At 41.0% G+C, this 15,987-nt stretch overlaps 1 pseudogene; it reads left to right on the plus strand.

Annotated features, from left to right (window-relative positions):
* LOC114628927 overlaps positions 1 to 7,719 on the plus strand; it is a 71,604-nt pseudogene extending 63,885 nt beyond the window's left edge.
* The last annotated feature ends 8,268 nt before the right edge of the window (positions 7,720 to 15,987 follow it).

Here is a 15,987-nt window from a genome sequence, read left to right on the forward strand (position 1 = left end):
ATATGAGAGAAAAACAGCCTTCTTCGTTGTATGAGTCATTCGTCCTAGGGATTTGGTACTCGTGCAGAAAGCCTTCTTTTTAAAAATAAAACCAACTGAACCACATCTTCAATCCAAGAAGCACTCATAACTGATGTAGAGGTTATGAAAGCATTTTCATGTGATATGAAGAATATTTTACACGACAGATATATGCTTTCACTTTCTTTTCTTTTTGTTCAATAAATACTCATTTTTTTTAGTCTTTGACATTTTCATACATGTATGCAAAATGTGTTGACCATATCCATTTCCTGCCCTCATTCAGTATCTCCTATGTGCCCGGTAACATTTTTATGTATTTATTATTACCACCATTATTATCATCAATATTATTATTGTATGTGCATGGATGCATATGCATGCATGTGAGTGTGCCATGGGTCTTGTGTGGAGATCAGAAGACAACTATGGGTTCTCAGGATAAATCTCAGATTGTTAGGCAACCAGGACTGGAATATAGATCAGTTTTCAGAGTGCTTTCCTAGCATGCACAAAGCCTTAGATTTCTAGATTTTCTCTCCAGCTCTGTATAAACCAGGCATGATGGCAGCGGGCCTGTCATCTCAGCCCTTGGGAGATGGAGACAGAAGAATTAGAAATTCAAGTTTATCCTCAGCTACAGAAAGTTCAAGGTTAGCCTAGGATGCATGAATAAGAAAGATACATTCATGTAGGGAATATTAGTGAAGTGAGGAATGACAAGATTGCACATAATGAAAAATGAAAGTACAGTAGGAATGAAGCTGCAAAGGGCAAATTGGTAGGAGCCCACAACTGCCTGGACATAGGGCTGGGCACAGATGTGTGTGTGTGTGTGTCTGTGTGTGTGAGAGAGAGTGTGAGAGGGGGAGGGTGGGAGGGAGGGAGGGAGACTGAGAGGGAGAGAGAGAGGGAGAGAGAGGAGGAGGGGGAGAGGAAGATGGAGAGAGGGAGGGAGAAAGTCCTGTTTACTAAAGCAATGTTGAGACTCTAAGCTTCCATTCACTGCATAGAAATAAACATAAAAATAGTGGTTTGGGCTGTGAGTTAGCCCAATGACGGGATTATTGTAGGTCCACTTCCCAGGGGCCCACCCAATGCAGCCGAAAAGGAGTGCGTGGTGCTGGGAGTGGGTGCAGCCTACATGGCCTAAGACAGGGCTCTCACCCTCCTTTCACCCACATCAGAGTCCCTTGACTTTGCCCATCGTCGACAGCCTAAAGCCTTCGACCATCGATGTGACTCGTCTCACATCAGTGTTTTGGGGTTGTGAACTTGTCTAAGACCCCCCATAATTAGACATCCAAATTCAAAACTCACATAGTTGGGATTGAACATAAGACGCCTTCTCTAACTAAACAGAGAAGGGGGAGATGCCAGAAGCCAGGACCCTCGCCCTTACCCTTACCCCCTACCTTTTCCCACCTGCACAATGTCCTCTGAAGCTTGGCAACTGCAAGATCCTGCTTAGCAACTGCAGATAGACTCAAAGCAGAGTACCATGTCTTCTTAAGAATAGCAGGGAGACCATAACTCAAGCAGTGTACCATATCTTCTGAAGAACTGCAGGTAGATCATAATTCAAGGCAGTGTACCATATAGACCATGACATGTTTCAAGGCACAGGCCAAGAAGATTTTGTACTTTTCCACCACCTGGACCCTCTTACCCCCTCCCCTTGTAAAACATGTTATAAAAAAGCATTTCATGTTCAAAAAAAAAAAGAAATTAAAAAAAAAAAGAAAAAAAATAGTGGTTTGAATGAGATATGTACACCATAGGCTCAGGTATTCAAGCACTTGGTACCCAGTTAGTGGAGCTGTCTTTAGGCTGTCATGAACTCATTTGAGGTATGGCCTTACTGAAGGAAGTCCATCATTATGGATGGGCTTTAAAGGTTTACAGCTTTATCTATTTCCAGTTCACTCTCTGCTTCTTGGACATGATGGAGATGTGGTCTTTCTGCTTTTTGCTTCTGCCCACCATGCTTTCTATTCCATTATGAACATTTAGCTAGCTGGAACCATAAGACAAAACAAAATTTTCCTTAAATTGCCTTTAAGAAATAGAATTTTATCACAGCAACAAGAAAGTAACTAGTATAAAGCAATATTAAGGAGAACCATAGGAGTTCCATGTTTGCCATCCTATCCTTAAATTGGTTGTTACACACCCGAAAGGCCCTCGATGATGGGGGTTTAGAACTACAGATGGAAGTATGCATGTGGGCGGGGCATCGGTGTGTACACAGCAGCTAAAGCCTGGAGAGCAGCCGATGGAAGAGAGTACAGTGAGAGAGAAACTGGTCAGGGCTGGAAACTTTAAGTATTGGAAAGAAAAGGAAGACTAATCAGCACAGAAGAGAACAGGAAGTGCTCATTCAGTCAGGAATATTTGTCAAGCACTGCTGGGCTCAAAACAAAGCAGTGGGAGAGGTAAGGAGAGTAGGTAGCAGCAGTGCAGCAGACTGTAGTTCCTTGGAGGCTGGGGAGCAGGCAGGGCTGGTCAGCGGAGTCAGATGCTGAAGACAAGTCAAGTGGGATGAGAAATGAGGCGCTTCTTCCCTCCGCTACATTCATCTAAATTCCTTTAACGGGAGTTTATTGTTAGCTGTAATAGCCTGTCTGGAAGATAAATGCTAAATTAATTTGGGAACTGAGTTCTAAAACTCTCAAGTGGCCTAAATCGTTTAAAAGAAGATCAAATTCTATTATGTGAGATTGAATTGGTTTCTGCAGGTGGTTGTGCAACACTCTTCCCCAGAGATCTGTTTGTCAAATATGGTTTCTGTCCAGTTCCTCCTCGGAGCACAAGGCGTGGCGGTGTGAGAGCAATGCAACTCCATCAAGTCCCTTGGATACCTTGTTCTGTGAATGAAAATTACAGTGTCTGGCTCCTGATTCCAGCAGCCCTTAGCTCTCTGGCTGTGTGATAAACATCCCATTCCTGCAGCTTTGTCTTCCTTTACTTCTGTCATTAGCATCACTCTTTTCTCATTAAATAAACTGAAAGTTCCTCGGTGGTACACATTGTGTCTTCTACCCAATATTCCCTACAGTGCTAGAGGCATGGTAGTCATTTAATAAATATGTCATCATGCCAAAAGCGCTGTAATCAAAGTGTTTTTACACAGTGCCCATGCATGTTTTACAAAATGTACACCTTTTAAAAAGCTAGTGTTATTTAAAATCCCAACATCAAGGACCTAGATATATAATCTCATGAGCCAGAAAGTGAAGGAGTAAACTACCCTGTGTGGATTAATTCTGAGTTGCAGAAGTAAACAGGCGAGAAACAGGTCCAGCTTGAATAAAGCTCAATGCCACTTGGCAGCAATCTCCCTTTCCTCAATGGGGAAGACTGGAGGAATGCCAACAGGATGGGAGATATTTCAAGAATCCATTGCAGTACTTAAGAACATGCACTTGGGAACTCTATGGGCCCAGGCAACAACAACAGGTGCGTTGAGCCATTTTTTTTATAAAGTAGTTCAATGAACATTTATTGAACTTATATCTTGAGCAGGTACACTTGCCTAGCCATTAAATATTGCAACTCCTCAGTGCTCAATCTTTCAGTGCTCGTTCCTTCTCACTTCACACTGTCTCCTTTGGTGATTTCATTTACAGCCTCTGCTTCAATTACCACTCATAGGAAGATGACTCACAGGCTTGTATCTTCAGATCAGAACACCACTTTGCAATTTGGACCTATGCATCTAGTTGCCAGCTTGACATCTCCTGTTTGATGGTTCCCAGACATTTCAATAAAATGATCTTAAAAGAACTCGTGCTCTCCTGTCTCTCTCCACCATCCTCTTCAACCATACATGACTCATATTCAGCCTTCTCTATCTCAGCGGATGACACTTCCATCTATCTTGTTCCCTGAGCCCAACACCCAGCACTCATCGCTGAACCATCCCACTCCCAAGCCTCATTTCAAGCACCACAGGAAATCTCAACCACCCTTCAATCTGTAAAACATAGGCAGATCTATCTGTTCATCTCTAGAGTTGCTGTCACGACCCTAGACTTGGACCAGACTGCTCTCATTTGGCTTTGATCATTGCCAGATTCCTAACTGGTCTCTCCATTTCCATTTTAATTTCCCTTAAGTTTGGTATCTATCTGGCAACCAATGGGACCATTTTGAAACACAAATCCGACCACAGTATGCCACTGCATGAAATACTTCAATGGTATATCCTTTGTGTTAGAATAAAGAGTACGGTAATTTATTTAGCTTACAAATCTTGGAATGAGTTCCAAGTTTCTGACTTGAGTTTTTGTTTAATATAAACTATCTCTTTGCCAGCGAGCCCAAAGAGAATTTTTAAAGCAAACAGATTCTTTACAGTTATAGCATTTGGGAATGTCAACACGTGAAGAAGGCTTAATTATCCAGATCATTTAAACTTGCTCCTTCAACTACTGTATACTGTATTTATACCTTCACTATGCTCAATGTAAATTAACCTTTTCAAGGTGGCTCCATAATTCCAGCATCTTTTTTTTTCCTTTTTCCTTCACTTGTCAGTGTGTATGCTTCAAATATTCTTTCTTCCATTTTTGTTCTATACTTTCTATTACTATTTTATTAGCATATATTAATTATTCAAAACAATAGATTTATTATGATTTTTCATACATATGTAATATATTTTGATCATATTCATCCTCCCTTGTAATTTCCCCTTGCCTGTGGATTCCCCTTCCTCCCAACTAGTTTCTGTTCTATTTTCATGGTTTTTTTTTTCTTTGCAAACCCAAAGAGTTTCATTAGCATTGGTGGAGCATGGGTAGCCTACCAGGGGCTATACCACTCAAGGAAATGTCTGCCCCTTCTGAAACAGTCAATAACCACATATGCATCCTCAAGAGGGAAAGGTGCCTCCCCCGCCCCCCCCCTCTCTCTCTCTCTCTCACACACACACACACACACACACACACACACACACACGCATGCACGCACACACACGCACCTCCACGAACGAATGTTGCTGGGTCTAATCTGTCCAAGTCGTGTGCAACAGATAATCCCAGTTACTGGGATTTCAAGCATATAATAGATATATTGTACCAGGAAAACACTGCCTTCCTCCACTTCTTGTATTTCTTCTTCCTCTTCTGTGATGTTCAGCTATGGAATATATATATGTCTGCTCCATTTAGGGAAAAGCATTAAACAGTCACAGAGTCACTTATTCTCTGTATTGTGACCAGTTTTGAGGCTCTGCAGTAATTCTACTTCAAAAGGACACTTCTGTTACCAGTGCTGACAGCAGCACAGCATATGCAGAAAGCAATGTGACAGGCACATCAGGATCGTTTTCGGAATTCAGAACTAGTAGGTTCCCTCCGGGACCTTATCCTCCTCAGCTACAAGCTCTTGACCAGGTTTCCAGTAGCAGACATTGAATTCCCTCCGGTGAGGTGGGTCTTAAATCCCCATCTGAAAGTGGTTGCTTAAGCCCATAATAGTTATGCCACCATTTCACTAATGGCACACCTTTCCAGACCAATCAGCAGTGTCGCACATCAAATCAATCCACAGCTGAGCTAAGACATTGGTGACTTACTGTGTCTTTTCCCCTGGCAGCTTCCATCGATCCTCTTGCCTTATAAAAGCTTTCTCACCAAGGAGGCTGTATCCAGCTCAGTTTCATCTTGATTTCTCTATGTTTTATATCCAATGCAAGTTCTTCAGCAATATTGCTTTGTAGTTTTGAGACAAGATCTCATTGTATAACTTGGACTACCCTGGAACTCTTGGAGATCTTTCTGCATCAGCCTTCCAAATACTGAAATTACAAGTATATCCCAATGCCTGTCTAAGCATCTCTTCTTTACTAGTTCTTTCTGTGTTTGTCGAATGAGACACACACACACACACACACACACACACACACACACAGACACACACACACACTCACACACCCCAAACACCTGAATTGGTTTACATGATTATGGATGTTAGCTATGAAACTCTAAAATCTATAAGGCAATTCATAAGAAAGAGCAGAGAATGGAAACACTTGGACAGATGTAAAAATTTCTTCCTTATGAAAAAATTCAATTTAGCTGATAAGGCCTTTTAATTAACTGGATAAGGCCCAAATGTGTTGATTGACAGTAATGTTCTTAAATCCAATTAATTGTAGATAGTAGTCACATGTTCACACAATAGGAACAACATTTAGACTAGTTTTATGGTACAGCATGGTTGTCTGCCAAGCTGACATATAAAACTGATTATCACACTTATGAAGCCAATATTCATAGCTGAGTTCTATCCTGATCAATAAGCAGGAAGAAGGCTTGTTGATGGCAATGCTCACAAGTGTTTTACACTGCCCTGTTCCACGTGTTTATAAATTCTTGAAGCCCAAACTAGTGACAACTAAAATAGTCCTTTTCTAAAAATTCAAGTACTAAAAATTAGTATATAGGCTGAATAGGCTGCGTTCTCTTGGAACACTCTGCAGAATGAGGTTCTGGTGACCCTAGCCTCATTTGCTCCTTAGTTCTCTTGGCTACCTACCTGTGTACCCAGCAGATCTACCCCATCCTGTGCCAGGAAAGAGCTGCTACTGGCACCATGCCCTACCCATACCCAGCACTGACTCCAGAACAGAAAAAGGTGCTATCTGACATCACTCACTGAATTGTGGCTCTGGGCAAGGGCATCCTAGGGGCAGATGAGTCCACTGGAAGCATTGGCAAGCACCTGTAGTCCATTGGGACAGAGAACACCGAGAAGACAGGTGCTTCTACTGCCAGCTGCTGCTGACTGTGTGAATCCCTGCATTGGACAGGGGTGGAGGGAGGTGATCCTCTTCCCGCTTCCATGAGACACTGTTCCAGAAGGCAGATGATGGAAGTCCCTTTCCCCAAATTATCAAGTCCAAGGGTGGTGTTGTGGGCATTAAGGTAGATAAAGATATGGTGCCCCTGGGAGGTACCAATAGTGAGAGCCCTACCCAAGGGCTAGATGGGCTGTCAGAATGCTGTGTCCAGTATAAGAAGGATGGAGCCGATTTTGTCAAGTGGTTTTGTGTGCTAAATATTGGGAAACATAATCCCTTGGCCCTTGCCATCATGAAAAATGTCAATGTTCTGGCCTATTATTCCAGCATCTGTCAGAAAAAAATGGCACTGTACCTGTTGTGGAGCCTGAAATCCTCCCTGATGGGGACCGTGACTTGAAGCACTGCCAGGATGTAACTGAGAAGGTGTTGGTGGCTGTCTATAAGGCTCTGAGTGACCACCATGTCTATCTGGAAGGCACATTGCTGAAGCCCAACATGGTTACCCCTGGCCATGCTTGCATCCAGAAATTTTCCAATGAGGAGATTGCCATGGCAACTGTCACAGCACTCTATCGCACAGTGCCCTCCCCCCTCCTCGCTGTCCCTGTGGTCACTTTCCTGTCTGGAGGGCAGAGTGAGGAATAGGCAGACATCAACCTCAATGCTATCAACAAGTGTCCCCTGCTGAAGCCTGGGGCCCTTGACTTTCTCCTAAGGCCTGGGGTGGGAAGAAGGAGAACCTGAAGGATGATCAGGAGGAGTACATCAAGCAAGCCCTGGCCAAGAGCTTCACTTGTCATGGAAAGTATACCCTAAATGATCAGTCAGCTGCAGCCAGTGACTCTTTCTTCATCTCTAACCATGCCTACGAACCAGAGATGATCTAAAGCTACTCCAGCAACACTCCAGCCCCCTGCCTACCCGTTGCTGTTGGAGAGGAGCCTTCAGGCTTTTCCCCTTCAGTCTAGCTCCCCTTTTGACTGGTGTGTGGTGAATGCTAATTCTGCCATCCTTTCCATTCGCTGCCAATAAACAACTATTAAAGGGGGAAAAAATTCTGGGTTGTATTATGGATTTTTTGCATACTTTGTTCTTAGGCTCTCCTCACTTCGCTCTCCCACCTTTCTGCCCATCTTCAGCCAGCCCCCATCCTACCATCAAAAGCCCACTTTCTGTTTTTTTCATGTTATATGTATTCTGTTATATTCCTTTGTTCCCTACCAATCTCTCCATAAGATCTTTTCTCCTTTCAGGATCCCCTTTAAATTTTATCACATGCACAGAGATTCATATGAAAATAGCTAATGAATCATGCTGTTAATATGAGGGCAATATGCAGGTTGCCATAGTTCTCAGTGTTAGGTGGGACCTCAATTACACAATGAAAGAAAAAACAAGGTTAGGACAAAAGAGGAGATGACTGAACACAGAGGCGAGAGAACACTTCATGACTCAGATATGGAGAATCTTTACACCATGGTTGGAATAAATTGCCCATAGGAAATTCTATCATAAATAATCCATCCTTTGAGGGTTTTTTTATGTCTATACATATCACCAAGAAGAAAATAATAAGTAATGAAGTCCATAAATTTGAGCACAGTGGCGTGAAATTTAAAAGAAACACTAAAGTTATTATTTTATGTGTGTGTATGTATGTGTGTGTTTGTGTGCGTGCTCATATGGAGGCCAAAGGAGTATGTCAGGTGTTGTGGTAAATATTATTTTGTGTTTTTTTATTCCACTTAGACTATATAGATTCCAAAGAAATGACACAAACCCCTTATATTTATAATGTCTTAAATCATTAGAACTGGGCAGATACCAACCTTCTATGTTATTTTGTCTGCTTCCCTGTCAATAACCTTAAGATACCACTTGCCATGTTCTACCTGGGCCTCACCTACTCCAACAGGCTGGGCCTCATGGCCATGCACTCAAGACACATCTACCCCATGGTGTCTTCTTCCTTCTTCCTTCTTCCTCCCTTCTCCCCTCCTAGGCCTTGCCTGGGACCCCAAGCTTGGGAACCTTGACTCCACTCCTCTCCCTTCTGCCCAGCCCAGGTTGTAGGTAGCTTTGTTAACCAATCAAGAATACCTTGGGTGGCAGTAAGGTTTACACATAAAAGCTGGTTGTCTACATGAAGATCTGTTCATCGTGGAGCAACCAGATCATGGGGTACTGAATTTAACACTTGAATACAAGCAGCACTAGAACAACCCTCTAGAGTAGGGCATCCTTCTCTCACTTTCTGCTCTATTCCCTTGAGACAAAGTCTCTCAGTGAGTCTAGAGATATACTGGTGGCCAGCAAAACCTAACAATCTTCCTGTCTCTGCTTCTTGCAGTGTTACAGTCACAGGCTTTTTATGTAGGTGCTAGAGATTTGTACATAGCTAGTTAACGTTTGTGTAGCAAGCACTGTTACCTACTGAGCCATCGTCCTCTCCAGTAAAGAAAAATTATTAATAGATAATAATCTCTAAGCCCTGTACTGTCTTTTGCTGTTCAGAAAAGAGTTGATAAAGGTAATTATAAACAGATCATAGCATGACGCTAGTGTCACAAGCCCCCATTAATTTAAAGAAAAGGAGTCTTAGTCAAGTGAGTAAACATTACTAAAATACATTAGCATGGGATACATGTTGACATTTGTTTGTAATATGCAAGAAGGTCTAGGGATGTTGCACTTCCTGCTTCTAGGTAGCTGGTGATTAAATTCTGTCAGGAAGACATTTTATTGGGTGGGTGGAAGGGCAAATGTAGATGGGACAATAGTCTGTCTATAAAGGAAGGGAGTGGAGTAAATTTGAGTCATCTGAATTAAAGTATCTCAGGAAGCATGAGGCAGTTTCATCATGAGCAGGGCTAGATGGCCCCAGCATCAGGACCTGAAGGATGACCCATACTTGTTTCAAAAGTTCCAGAAAGCATCATACAAAGAGTTTCATCCACTTAGCTTTCTCATCCTTCTTCATCTGCTCTCCTTCAGACATAAGTGATTGATACATCTGCAGATCCCATAAACATTGTCTTTTCATTCTTACTTCTAAGGAAACACCAGTAGCAATGATCTCTCCAAAATTTTATCCTTGAAGATAACATCTCCTTACGCTGAATTCTTCCTTGCCTGAATGCCAGTACAGTGTGGCTCTCTATTGGGAGCTAGAATAGCAGGGTTGGTGGGCACAGCACTGGATGTGGACTCGGACTCTCAGATTTATGTCCTATTTCCATGTGTCTGTACTTTGCTTTCCTCCTCTATATGGTATGAACAGCAATATCAAAGAGCTTAGTAAAACAAAAATGGAGAAGAGTCCTTTGTTAACCCTAAGCATACATATACCTGTATTCTAAGTGGAGGTACAAAAACACAGAACTGGAGAAAGAGAATAAGCAAAATGGATTAGGAAACTTTGCTTTGAGGCTTGGGGCAATTTTGTTGTTGTTTCTGAGCAAAGGCAATGTTCTTTTGTGAGCTGAAAACAATCCTGATCAAGGCCAGGGAAGAGCAGTGCTACTGATGTGTCTGGATCCATAAGCTTTGAAGTCAAATTAGACATCACAAAACCCAATGCTGCCCTCAATCTTGAAAGCTTGCAAAATGACCCAGCATTACCTTTAGCTCCTCCACAGAAGTTTCCATCTATCTGCTTATTTTTCTTAATTATCTCTGATTTACGTAAAGCATGAGTCACGAAGCTAAACAGACACGACCTGTGGATGTATGTGACATTTCATTTGTTGGTTTTAGAACACAACAATGAAGCTGTGAATGTGCATCACAAAGGTGTTTGAATACATTCTTTTAACAACACATCGCTTTTTATGTCTGCATTAAAAAGTGACCCCAATGATCAATTTTTGTTTTCAAAACTTAGTTTTAAAACTCAACAAATATATATTAGTATTGCCATTGTATGAGTTTAATAAAGCTTTGTGTGGCTGTCTCAGATTTTAATAAGGGAGGCAGCAGGTTGATAATGAGCCGTAGAATGAGTAATTAGAAGTCGGTGTGGGTCATAGTTGTATGATAGTCGTCTGTATAAGGGTAAGTATTTTCCTCCATAAAATGGAATAATATATGTTTTTCTGAAATGTAGCTCTCCCAGAAACTATGTCTCGGGTCTCTAATTATTGTCATATTGCAAATTCTATAGTTTCCAAGGCTCACTGGTCTCAAATTTAGAAACTCGAGGGGGAAAATTGTTCACTTGAAATTTTCATTGGGGAATGTGGGTTTTCTGAGACAAGGTTTCATGTATCCCACACTGGCCTCGAACTCAGTATATAGCTGAGAATTGACGTGAACCTCTGATTCTCCAGCTTTCACCTTCCAGCTTGAGATTACAAGGTATGCATCAATATGCCTTGTTTTCCTAAGGGCTGGGGATTTAACTCACAGGAGATTTAACTCAGGGATTCACACATATTAGACAAGTGTCCCCCCACTGAGGTTCATCCTCCCCCGAGCCTTGCTTCAAAATTTTTAGCACCTATATGCTTTGGCTCTTTCAGCTATCCTCAAAGGCATCAGGATGGCATTCTTTAATAATTCTTTCATTGTCAAACCCACTCCTCATTTCTGCTTCTATATTTAGAGTTCCTTGTGATTACATTTTACCTATCCAGGTAATTCAGGATAAACTCTTCCCTATTAAAAGACCAGTTTACTAAAAACCTTAATTGTAGCTATAACTTATTTTCTCTTTCTATGTAACATAACATATTCCTGGGTTCTGATTATAAGGATCAGAACATCTAGGAGGGCCATTGTACACACACTACACACACACACACACACACACACACACCTTTAAAAAATTTTACATTTTCAGAATGTGTGAAAAATAGAAAGTTCTTATGTCTTCCTAATGTTAGCATTTTATGTTACCATGGTATATTTGTCACAAGAGACAATACTGATATGCTACTACTAATGAGATGACACTTCATTAGAATTTTGTCAGGTTTTTCACTAATAACTTCTCTGTGTTTCAGAATCCTATGTAGGGTACTATGTTGTATTTAGAAAACTACTGCTCTGATAGCAATCTTATAATTTCTATTACAAAATACAGTCCTGATTCAGTCAACTAATTTATTTCAAAATTTCCCATAGAGACAAAATAGACAGAACTCTAAACACAGAGATCCTTTATACTTTAAACATTGTTTTTTCTCTGCTTCTTTTTAATGCACCTATTAACTATCTGTCTTGTGTTCTTTTAGGCCCTGGGGATGAGAAATGAATGAAACAGATAAAATAATCCCCTGCCCCCAAGGAGCTGACACTTTAGTGGGGGTGGGGTAGGGAAAGCACAAGCAGTAAGCAAGACAATTAGCTCGAAGCAATAACTTGCAGAATGAAATGAAACAATGAAATTCAATACATGAAATAAAGAAAATAAGACATCAAATAAAATGCAAAACAGGGAAGAATATGGAGGATGCTAGGTTCTTTGGGACCAATTTCAAATGATGTACTCATGTATACAAAGCCTAAAAAAAGGATGGAATGAGCCACAGAAGTGCATAAGGGAAGATGGCTATAGGTGGAGAAAATCATTTGAACCCAGGGTCTAAGATTTTTCCAATAGGTTAGAGAAAGAACAGAGGTCAGGGTTGCTCAAAGTGAGTAAGTGAGGCCAGAATGGCAATTAAATGCAGCTCTATAACAGAGCATCACTGAAAGGACTTTGGCATTGAAGGGTATAAAAAAATACACGACTCGAAAGTTTAAGACAGACACATGATATGACTTGATCATATGCAAGATCAATTCTGAATACTGTGTGGAAAATAAATCCTAATGTGGCATGTGATCAGAGAGACCTGGGTAGGAGGTCATTGTAACCTAGAAGAGAGATGATCTAGTGTGGATTTTGACTGGACTTGAGAGGGGAGCAGTGTTAGGAAAGGATGATTCTCTTAGAAGGACGGTGACATGAAGTTTCTGGCAGTGAGTGTGACGTTGGAAATGAATGATTGAACTGGGGGTAACTCAGGATTCAGGAAGGATTATCTACATGTATTATTGAAGCCACCAAGATTTAAGATATATGGGATGCGGCAGAGAACGAAGGGGTGTGTGTGCGTGTGCTTGTGCGTGTGCTTGTGCGTGTGCATATGCGTGCATGCACGTGTGTGTGTGTTTGTGTGTGTGTGTGTGTGTAGTACACAGAAAACCAAAGTCATTGGATAGCCTCACTGAAGGGATAGTAAGTGGACTGCACTGACATCACAGATGGAGAATGATGTTCAGTTAGCAGGGAAAAACAAGGAGGACCCAGATGTAGCAGTGGGAAGAGCTGGGTCAGAGAAGAGAATGATGTCATTTAAGAAAGGAACAGGGGAGAGGATGTCCTCAAGGGAGACTTGAGTCTTAGGGTAAACGGGAAGGAAAACTTCAGAGAATAGAATAAGAGCATAGAGAAGGAGTTTATGAAGGAGTGCTGTAGAGAAGATAGTGTCAGCAAAAGTGCCTGTAAGAAAAAGCTCTTTGATCAGTAGCAATAGATCCTAGGATTAGCAAGGAAAGTCAGTTCATGTGTCAGAGAAGCAGGACTCATCAGATGGACACAGCTTGGTGCAGTCCTTATCTGAATTATTCCAAAATCGTTTGGGCTTTGATCTGTTTTTCAAGTTATCCTTTGTTCTGGCAAAGGAGAGTTGGCTGGCCAGCAGTTCCATTTCTAGGGGTAAATCAATCAATTGTCTTCCCATTTAGTCCCCTGTAAATTTGGTTAGTGTGAATCAGTTCCCTGAAGCCTGACCACTTCTGTATGAATGCCATACAAATCAAGTTTCTGAATTTCTTAGCCCGAAAACCAGACAGTGGCACTCATGATGACCCCAGTAATATGGCCTAGCCTGCAGCGATGATGTCTGCTTCCCCAAAGATTTACCCTAATTGTCTTCTACTAAAAACAGGTGAAGAATAGAATTCAGCTCAACTCATTATCATCCCTTACTGTTTAGACAGCAAAACCTGTTGACTACAGACTGATATTTGCTAATATTTGATATCAGGTTTCCATGTTTATATAGATATGATATGAGGAACTATGGAGCAATATAGTTTGGCATATACTTTGGTGAAGTGCATAGACATGTCCCTAGAAGAACCCAGAATTGGTTGGCTCTAGTTCAGAGTAGTAAAGCCAGGTGGCTAAGAGAATCAGAACAATGATGGACTGGAGTTCTCACTCTTAAATGCCTTGAGTCATTTTTTAAGAGGAGTAGTTCTTGATTGAAGTATAAGGAGCAACTAGGTTCCACCAAGTGATGTGATCTGCAAGGATGAATATTTAGCTACTCTTTCAGTCTAAACTCACTAGTACTATGATGGAGACATACTGCTTTTCTCCCCTGTAAAGGAACTATTTTATTAGTTGTCTGGAGAATCAAAGAAAAGTTAACAAATGCAGTCAACTTAGTTTTTTATACCACCAAGGAAAGGAAAGATAACCATTTAAACTTTTTTTGTCATTGTTGTCTTCTTCCTCCTCCTCCTGCTCCCCATACTCCTCCATATCATCATCATCATTCTCCATCCTCTCTCCTGCCCCTCCTGTGTGTGTGTGTGTGTGTTTAGTTTGCATTATCAATGCATTAAAATTAAATCATCAGTAGTCATGGTAGTTCATATTTATAATCCTAACCTTCAGGGTATCATGGAAGAATAAAATTGCCATGAGATAGACATGTCTAGACTACATAGTGAGTCCCAGACCAGTATGGGTGACTAAGTAAGATTCTGTCTCAGAAACCAAAATTCAGTTATTAAATTAAAATAAATACATAAGTAAAAATATAATCATAAACCTGAAGAGTAATTAGAAATTTAAACATAAACAAAATTATGAGGGAAAATAGTCAATAATGCAGTGGCCAATGTCAGCCTAAGCAGAGGTAAGTAACAGAAAGAAAACTCATATGATTTTTTCTCCAAATGTCCATGACATAGTGATGCAATTTAGTTGAGAATAGGGAATAGGAGAGATATAAAGGCTACTGAGTTTGTTGGACCCCAATTGGTAATAGCTAGAAGAGATATCATCAAACTCTAGTCCCGAGCATGAATGGAGCTTGCCACTTGGACTTTTATGGTCAATAACATGGGCTGATTTTCATGAAGCTGGCACACATAACAGGAAGAAGGCTTCATGAAACTTGAAAGCCACGTTCAGTGTTCATAATTTGTATTACAGCATAGCCTCTGGCCCTTTTGTGTACTATTTGTGCGTGCTTTTTGTATTACCACGGCAGAGTTATGGTGACAGAAACCTTACGGCACACTGAACCATCAGAGTTCCTTATATGTCTCTTTACAAACAAACAAAACCAAAACAAACCCCTAATTTTCAGTTTGAGTGCTGAAGAGATACTGCTCTGTTTTGTTTTGGAGGTGGCAACCTTGTCAACCGACATTCTTAATTAAACTCAGACTGAAGTGACTTGAAGACGGAGCTCAGTTGGGAGAGTGCATGCTCAAAACCTTTGCTCAGATCCTCAGCATCAATTCAACTCAAGAGCGCTGGTTCTCAGGCTCCTTTTATCTTTCTGTTGCCATGGCATTCAAGGTATAATTTCTATCTTTAGTAAACCTCACAATACAAAATGGCTTCTGGGGCTACACCCATCTTGTCCATGATCCACACAGAGAAACAGAGAAAAAAGAAGGAAAAATAAGACAAACACTCCTCCCAGACTGTTGGTTCTGTTTCAGGGGGCTATAAAACGCCTTTTAGAAGTCTCATGCAATATTTATTTTAAGGTCACTGGCCAGAACTTGAATAGGTAAACACACTTAACAAGAAAAACTGAAGAATAGACTGCTTACTCCTGGCATCAGTATACTCTGCTAATATTTTTCATTTAAATTGTTTTTCTACAATATATTTTGATAATATTCTTCATGTCTCTCAACTCTGCCAACATCCTCCCCATGGGCTTACCCACCTGACTTTTCTGTCTCTGTCTCTCCCTCTGTGTGTGTGTCTCAAAAATAAAAAGAAAACCCAATATGACAAAAATTAAAAAGAATCAAAACAAAAGGTGCAGAGAGCGAGAGACAGATAGAATGAGAGAGAGAGAGAGAGAGAGAGAGAGAGAGAGAGAGAGAGAGAGAGAGAGAGAGAGAGAGAGAGA

The sequence above is a fragment of the Grammomys surdaster genome, unplaced genomic scaffold (genome assembly GCF_004785775.1).
Source record: "Grammomys surdaster isolate TR1022 unplaced genomic scaffold, NIH_TR_1.0 274, whole genome shotgun sequence".
Lineage (NCBI taxonomy): Eukaryota > Metazoa > Chordata > Mammalia > Rodentia > Muridae > Grammomys > Grammomys surdaster.